The 8991-nt window shown below is 36.0% G+C and overlaps 1 pseudogene; it reads left to right on the top strand.

Annotated features, from left to right (window-relative positions):
- Window positions 1–5011: 5011 nt before the first annotated feature.
- LOC113709858 (tetrahydroberberine oxidase-like) lies at window positions 5012–8398 on the top strand (annotated as a pseudogene).
- Window positions 8399–8991: the final 593 nt, after the last annotated feature.

Below are 8991 nucleotides of genomic sequence, written 5' to 3'. Positions count from 1 at the left end.
CGGAACAACTATGCCAATGCAAGTAAACCTCATAAGGTTAGCAAGGTTGGCACATGATGAATTGGAGCCACTACAAAAAATACAGACATAACAAGAGAGGATATCCAGATAAAAATAAGCGAACTATTGAGGGGACAATACAAGTTCAGCAAAGGAGAAAACTGCACAAGATACAGGTCCATCTATGCAGGCAAATGCAAAAGAAACTACTACAAGTGATGTGACTGCTGATATGGTTGGGATAAGTATGCAAGATAGTTGGGTCCATCTCAAAATTTGGATGGCAATCAGCCAAAAGGTAGGGCAGAAGAACCAGTGACAAAGAAAGGAAGAAAATGATCATTCTGCCGTAAGCATGGTCACCCAAAAAATAATTGTAAGTTGGGGCAATGGACCTTTAGCAACTCACTGGACATGCCTAGAGACTTAGGATTGAAAACTGTAAAAATACATTCTGATGATCTAGTTAACCCATATAAGCATGCTCGGCAATAGACCTTTAGCAACTCACTAGACATGACTAGAGACTTAGGATTTAAAACTATAAAAATACATTCTGATGATCTAGTTAACCCATATAAGCATGCTCAAAATAGTTCTAAGCATGTGGAAAAGAGTCCTACAACAACTCATGTAAGTGGTCTCCATACATCAATAGCTTATTTATGTGTACTGTCTTATTTATTCATATTATGTGCTTGTTTGTAGTTGAACTCCAAAGCTGATGATCACAAACTTTATTCCTATAGTCAAGGAGTAACAATGAGAGCTCCACACTCATACGTGAAGGACTTGCGGATAGCCTCTCATATGAGCAGTGGACTTAAGCCAGCACAATTCACTTGGCAGGGCAATTTGTGTGTAAATTAAACCTGTCTACATTACAGACAAGTGCGGGACACGTAAAGGAGTCACCTGTGATTGGAAATGTGCAGCTCCATGGAGATGGAAACCAATCTATTAAGCTGGAAAATTGCAGCAATAGGCCAAATAACCTTCAAGCACAAAGGTTTTTGTGCATGGTGGACAAATTACTAAAGAGTTGTACAGGCATATAGCTTTTGTTTTGCAGATATAATCAGATTGAATTGGGCAGTAAAAGCCTCTATTTTGCTAGTCCATATGTGGGTAACTTTTGTTCAACTCATAAAGTACATAGGAACTAAGAATGTTTGTCATTCCTAGTATTGTGCATTGGATCTTTTGTTGAATGATCAAAGGCAATGCTGAAAATTTTATGTTCTGGTACAACTATTAATCGCTGTTCACAATGGGACATAGATTAGCCACAATAAACTTCACAAATTGGGACACTTAAGTCCCTAAACAACAAAGAGAATGACATCTAAGACCCAATATTCACAATTATGGGACACCTAGGCCCCTAAATTTCAAAATACGTGCAACTTGGGCCACTAAACCCCTAAATTTCATACAATACATTGAAACTTGACAGTTCTAAGGAAAGTGCTGGTGCAAATTGCATAGCCAGCAAAAGCAAGAATTAGCATAGTAGCACTATTTAGAAGATCCACTACTTAGCAATAACAACGAAAGTTGGTCCCACGTTTGAGCAAAAAAAACAGACAGGCAACATCAACTATTGCTTTTTCTATAACTCAATTTTAACCTTCTGCCCCAAATTTGAACAAAAAGAACCACAGGACAATGGCAACCCAGTGGATAATCAAGTATATCTTAAGCTTCCTTGCTTTCGATTGCTGGAATCTTGAGTTTTCTTTCAACCTCTCCAACTCAATTCGTACAAACCAAAAATTAAAAGAAGTACAAACACAAAACCCTAATTTCCATTACTCTGTACTTGGGACAGCGACAAAACCTTCTTCTTGGGTTCATGGCTGTCCATGATGCAATCATCAACGTTTGTTTTCCACAATCCCAAAATTCCCTCACTATCTCTCCTTGTTTGTTGACACTAGTTTTAGGTTCCCCTTTTCTTCTTCCTACGTTCTAACTTGCAGAATGACTACTTGGGTCTCTATTTGCAGCATAGGGAGCATCGAAGCCCTTTTATGATTTGGATCAGGTCAAGTATGTGACCCATGTGCACCGGTTGCATGGAGAGAAACTTTCCCTCCATAGTTCACCATCTTTTTCAATCTATATATATGATTTTTAATGAATTTCCATTGTTGCCCTCGATCAATGGCCGGTATTTGCCATGCTCTTCGACCACCAATGGTGTTCATGATTCTGTCAATGATTTTCCTTAAGTGGGACGGATTTATAAATTTAAGGATTTAAGTATTCCATTTTGAAGTTTAGGGACTGAAGTGGGTTATCGCCCAAAGTTTGGGAGGACAAAGTGGAAATAACCCTTTCTTTAGAATTGAGCAAAGCATTCCGCCACTCTCATAATGGTGAATGCATGGGAGATTGAAGAACGTATGGAAATAACATTTGCATGTTACAATGCAACATAAACAATGACAAATATAAATCTGATTTTGTATTGACATGATTAAACTAAACTGTTTCAAAATTGATGTGGTTTTTTTTGGCTTTGGAAGTTTTTGTTCCATTCAAATTTTTGGTAATTTACTTGGTTAGATAATTAAGTTTTTGTTTGGTAGTTTCTTGTCATCATGGTTTCTTATTCACCAAGTGCCATGGGCTACATATAGGGTTCTTTGTTATAATTTGCAGTTGAGAAGAATGAGAGAAAAAAATTAAGAAGACTAGTGAGTGTCTTAATTTGGAAATTTACTAGAGAAAGAAGTTTTGCATACGTCTTGGTGTAGGAACTAAAATTAATGAAATAAATAAGAAAAAGAATTGGTGTACGTCTTGTAGGCCACCAAAATCTGTCTTGATTGTCTCATGCATGCAATTTCAGCCATGCACTATAATACATGTACAGACCAAGACAAAACAGGCTAAAGCTAAGTTAAAGAAAACTGTCCAAAACTAACCCAACTTTGGTGTATGAACGGAGAAATTTGCTGTTCATATGTTGATATTTATGTATTTATTAACATATATATATTTTGTAACATCCACTAATAAAGACGTAAATATGAATGAAAAGTAAAATGTGTGCTTACTACTCTCTCTCATTGAGTAAATATTATATACACTGACAGTGTATATACTATAACTGCTGAATTCATGATACGTGTGCAAAAGTTAAATTTCAAATTCAAATTTTACATAATTATCATTTATCTAAAATTAATAGTATATAGATTGTCTGTAGAAAATATTAATCCTTTTTTTATGTGCATTTGTGAGTTTTTGTTTTACTATTGCCACAAATATCAGATCCTCACAGTCAACTCCTTGGATTAACCATTGGTCCTGCCTCTATCCCTATGTAAGCCAAAGTCTAAAACTTTGCATCACTAACCAACTAAAGGAAAATCTTACCATAATTTAATTAAGCAACTTATTAAATGAGAGTAGCTAGCTGGTTTCATTAGTCTATGCATGGTCCTAATACTGCAATCTGGCACGTGCGCAAAAAGGGTACTTATTGGTTTAGTGGCGGCGGAAGGGGAAAACCAGTGGCAGCAGTCCATCCTCACTATGAATTTTGCCCCCTCCAGCAAAGTTTGAATGTTTCATAAGCAAAACCACTATGTTATGTTTTCCTTTATTTTTTTTAAAAAATTCGAGCATTTTCACCAGTCCAAAATGTAAGTTTTCCTTTTGTTCCAATCCTACTGGTGCCTTGTACTTGGCTATATTCTAGGGGGATGGGGGGGCGGGGAATATAGTAAAGAGACAAAAATAGATTCAATAACTAAGGTGCAATCCAATGCAGGAAAGAAATTGAAAAATTTTCCTATTAAAAAAAGTGATTTTTTAGGATAATTGGAAAGAATGCTTCCTTTTGCAATAAGCATGTTCTTAAAAATCCAAAACCATAAGCAAATTCAATGTCCATCAAAAAATGTATAATATTTTGTGTGATAAGTTGATTAAAATATATACACCCATAGAAAAACGAGGCCAGGCCTAGGGTAGGTATTTAAAAATGGGGCATCGTCCGTTACGCTCTCCTACACTATCATTCCTCGTTATAAATAGCAAAATATTGTGAGTTATGCACTACCACAAAAGATTTTCTCACCACTACTTGATTAGTGCTACAAGGTGGTTTAGTATCCCAACACACACAATTACAAGTATCACAAGTATTGTCACTCACGGATCATTTAACATTTTGATATTTCTAAATGGTTTTTCTGACAACTTTTCATTGGATACTTATTAAAATGTATTTCAAGTGTTAGATTTTTAGAAAAGTAATATTAACTAAGGAAAGTGTAAAAATAAAAGGGAGTAATAATTGTTATTGTGTGTATATACATAGTAGATTGGGTGTTAATGAATATCTAATGAACAGTTGTTAGAAAAATCATTTTCAAAAAACTGAAACTTTTGTGCTTTTAGATTAGTGACATCTTGAATATTATTTTGGTAATTGATAGCTTCTTGGACTGTTGGTCATCACTAAGATTTGGTGGAGGTCCCACCATATAATTGTCACTTAATTGTGATTGTTACTTCAAATGGATTCCTTCGATGGGTTTCTCGTTGGCTTCCCCTTCCCATAGATTATGTTAGAATAGGTTATACAAATGTTATCGTGACAAAAAAAATATATATATATAAATAAATATATATATATATATATATACCCTTTTGGCAAACCCTAACACTAGCTTTTAATAGTATATCCTTTCCGCATCCTAGACATCTTCAACACCACCTAGCTAGAAGCTAGAATTGCCATATTCAGAGTTTTGCCCCAAAAAATGTCTGATTAATTCTCACAATTTGCTGATCTATGGAAGGCTCAGCCAGAGAATATACAAGTAGCATTTAAATCAGTTTCATCTCAACACAAATGAAATTTAGTAGAAGAGATGGCCATTTCATACAGTTCATGGCAATTTCATACAGTTCATTTCCTTCTCTTCCCTATTTTCTTTCAATTTTACCTATCATCGAGCAGGCTACTTCAAATCACTTTCATGATAATTATATGACATGCCTTCAATCTCAAAACTCAAACTCATTTTCTGATATCATCTACGCCCCAAAAAACTCATCTTATCTGTATAGTTTGCAATCCTCAGAGCAAAACTTACGTCCCGCATCAGCCTCTCCATTCAAACCAACTCTCATCCTTACACTACTTCATTCATCGCAGATCCAGGCGGCAATACGCTGTGCCAAGAAACATGGAATTCAAATTAGAGTCCGGAGTGGTGGACACGATCATGAGGGTCTTTCCTGTGCTTCAACAAGCCCTTTTGTCATTGTTGATCTTAGAAACTTTAGCTTGATATCAGTTGACAAGGAAAATCATACAGCATGGGTTGAAACGGGGGCAACTCTTGGCGAACTTTGTTACAAAATTTCTGAGACCAGTAGGGAACTCACATTTGTTGCTGGCACTTGTCCTACAGTAGGCGTTGGAGGACACTTCAGTGGAGGAGGCTGTAGCATGATGTCAAGTAAATTTGGGTTGTCAGTTGATCATATTATTGATGCCAAGATTATTGACGTGAACGGTCAAATTTTGGATAAAAGATCTATGGGGGAGGATCTATTTTGGGCAATTAGAGGAGGTGGTGGAGCAAGTTTTGGGATAAGTCTTGTTTCTGTTCTTGAAAAGGTAAAATTTTTTAATCTAACCAAGACATTGGATCAAAATGCCACCGAGCCAGGATATCAGTGGCAGCACATTGCAGACAAGATTGATCAAAATTTACTAATTCCGTTAGGAAATTGGTTTAATTTCTTTTAGGCAGGTTTCTTGTCTTGTGTGGAAGTAACTAGTTTCCTAATTGGTTTTAGTTACTTAAAATAACAGTAGCCAAGTAATTTTCTATTTTGTTTAGGATTAGAAGTTATTTCCTATTCTATGCAAATCTAGGAATTAGAATTGGTTTCCTGTTGTTATTTGGATTTTGATCAAATAATGTTCCCTATAAATAGGTGGGTTGGCATGCTATAAAGAGACACACAAGGGCACACAAAGGCGACATGTAGCCTTATACATGGGGTGGTGAGAGAGGGTTCTTGAGAGATGAGAGATAGTATACAAGGATTGGGTTTGGGTTCAAGTTGTATTCTTATATAAGGTTTTCCTCTCATAAAAAAGAACGAGTTTCTCTCCGTGGACATAAACTCAATGGTGGAGTCGAATCACGTTAAATATTGTGTGTCGTTTATCTTTCATGCCTGTAGCTTATTTGTCATTAAATTATTGTGCACTTGATATCTCAATAGTTGTGTGTTTCGTGTTTGGATTGTAACAAGTGGTATCAAAGCTTGGTTACGAAATTGGGCTGTTCACAAGCACTTGGATCCCAACAAACGGAATGGTTGGATCAAGAGCTTAGTTGTTCAAGATTGGATCCTGGTTAACTATTGAGATCAAGTGGATTAGCTACTATTACCAATTGAACAATTTAATAGGTGATATCCTTGTTTCAATCGCTTAACAAGAAGCATTGACGGTAAAGGATGGAAAGTCGAAAAGCGTGGAGATACTTGACGGTGAATCTAGACAGGTGATTCAAAGGTCAAGAAAAAGGTGGAGTCCAATGTTGATTTTGGACATGAATCGGTGGAGACTTTCTCACACCTCCAACGGTTGATATTTCATCCCGGTGAATTTTAAATTTTGATTATGTTTTTTGGGTGGTGTGGCACGTGTTCCAAAGAAACAAAGTGATGTAATTTTCATGCGCCAGAAGACTCTGACAGTTACGAGTTTTTCGTTTTAGGTGGAGTCTTGAAAACTACATGTGGCGAGACAGTCTTGAGGATGAGAAGAAATATGGTGATTTTACCACTTGGTTGGCTCAATGTTTAGGGTTAGAGCTCACAGAAGGAGATCCTGAGTTGCAAGTGGTGGTGAGAAGAAATCCTGTAAAGGGAGACGGTGAATTGAGACACGTTTTCACGAGTCAACTGGAGGTTGGATTCAGGATAATTACACATGTTCATTTGCCGATTGAATCAATTTGGTGTCAGGACTGTATTAATTTGAGTGTGTAGTTCGGTAGCATATTATTTGGTAGTTGAAGGAAAATAGTTGTTAAAATTTTTTTTGCCAAGGTGGAGATTTGTTAGGAAATTGGCTTAATTTCTTTTAGGTAGGTTTTTCGTCTTGTGTGGAAGTAACTAGTTTTCTAATTGATTTTAATTATTTGAAATAGTAGTAGCCTAGGAATTTTCTATTTTGTTTAGGATTAGAAGTTATTTCCTATTCTATGCAAGTGTATGAATTAGAATTGGTTTCCTATTATTATTTAGATTTTGGTCAAATAATGTTCTCTATAAATAGGTGGATTGACATACTATAAAGAGACACAAGGGCACACAAGGGCAACATGTAGCCTTATACATGGGGTAGTGAGAGAGGGTTCTTGGGAGATAAGAGATGATAGACAAGGGTTGGATTTGGATTCAAGTTATTTTCTTATATAGGATTTTTCTCTCATAATAAAAATCAAGTTTTTCTTCATGGACGTAAGGTCAATGGTGGAGCCGAGCCACGTTAAATATTGTATGTCATTTATCTTTCATGCTTGTGGCTTGTTTGTCATTAAATTATTGTGCACTTGATATCTCAATAATTGTGTGTTCCGCGTTTGGATCCTGACAAATTCGGTTCTTCATAACAAGTTCCACTTCTCCCCAAATTGGAAAGAAATCCATACTGGTTTCATTTACTTCTTTGTTCCTCGGTCGAGTTGATCATCTCCTTTCCTTGATGCAAAAAAACTTCCTAGAACTGGGATTGGCAAAAGAAGATTGCATTGAAATGAGTTGGATCAAGTCCACAGTCTACTTTGCCAATATTCCAGCAGCTGTATTAGTTGATGTCTTTTTGAATAGGAAATTCCCCAAGTCGTATTTCAAACTAAAGTCAGACTATGTAAAGAAACCAATTCTAGTAAAAGGTCTTCAAGGATTATGGAAAAGACTTCTTGAAAAAGACATGGATGCACTTTTTCAGGTATAGTTTAGTCCCTACGGAGGAAAGGTGAGTGAAATATGAAAATCCGCCACAGCTTTCCCACACAGGGGTGGGAACATTTACATGATTCTTTATGCGGTGATATGGTTTAAAGATGGCAATGCAGTATCCGAAAGACACGTGAATTGGACAAGAAGTATTTATCGCCATATGGCTGCCTACGTATCAAAGTCTCCAAGAACTGCTTAATTGAACTATAGAGATCTTGACTTGGGAGTCAATAAAATCGGAGGCAATACAAGCTATGAACAAGCTAGCATTTGGGGGACTAAGTATTTCAAGCAAAATTTTGACAGATTGGTGCTTGTAAAGACTAAGGTGGATCCAAGTAATTTCTTCAGAATCGACCAAAGCATTCCACCGCTCTCATCATAATGTTGAAAGGTAGATTAAAGGGCACCAAAACAAAATGTTTATGGGTCTTTCGCGTTTCTTTATTTTTTTTTCTTTTGGAAAAAAATTGTTTATGGCACAGTGCAAACTAAATGAGCTGTTTACATCTGAATTTTGTTTTAAAATAAATAAATAAAATGTTGCTTATTAGAATCTTAAGTGGACTGTACTACAGAGAGCATTTTTTCCTTACTCTAGTTTCAACTTAATTTCCTTGTAAGATCACAGAACAAATAATCTTTCCTTGGTTCTGGTTAGATTTCTTAATCGTAGTACTGTTATGGGTCGAGTGCAATTTGAAGTTCTTTGTGACTTCATTGGCTGTTGTTTCCTTTACCTGATTAGAAAGTGAATCTTCATAATTGTAGCCTTGGTTTTTCATTTTTACACAAATAAGTACGTATATTTGTCTACATTTGTGTATTAATTCTAATTGTCTGACATATATCTACAGGGTTTGAGTCCAATTATATTAATAGTTGTTGTAAAATATAGGTGTATTTCAAAAGTTTTGTCCCACATCTGAAAATGAATAGGACCTTTCAAGGTTTATAATGTTGGGTCTCTTATTGGGC

The sequence above is a fragment of the Coffea arabica genome, chromosome 9e (genome assembly GCF_036785885.1).
Source record: "Coffea arabica cultivar ET-39 chromosome 9e, Coffea Arabica ET-39 HiFi, whole genome shotgun sequence".
NCBI classification, from domain to species: domain Eukaryota; kingdom Viridiplantae; phylum Streptophyta; class Magnoliopsida; order Gentianales; family Rubiaceae; genus Coffea; species Coffea arabica.
The sequence above is the reverse complement of the archived record's forward strand: the minus strand, read 5'-3'. Positions and strand labels throughout refer to the sequence as shown.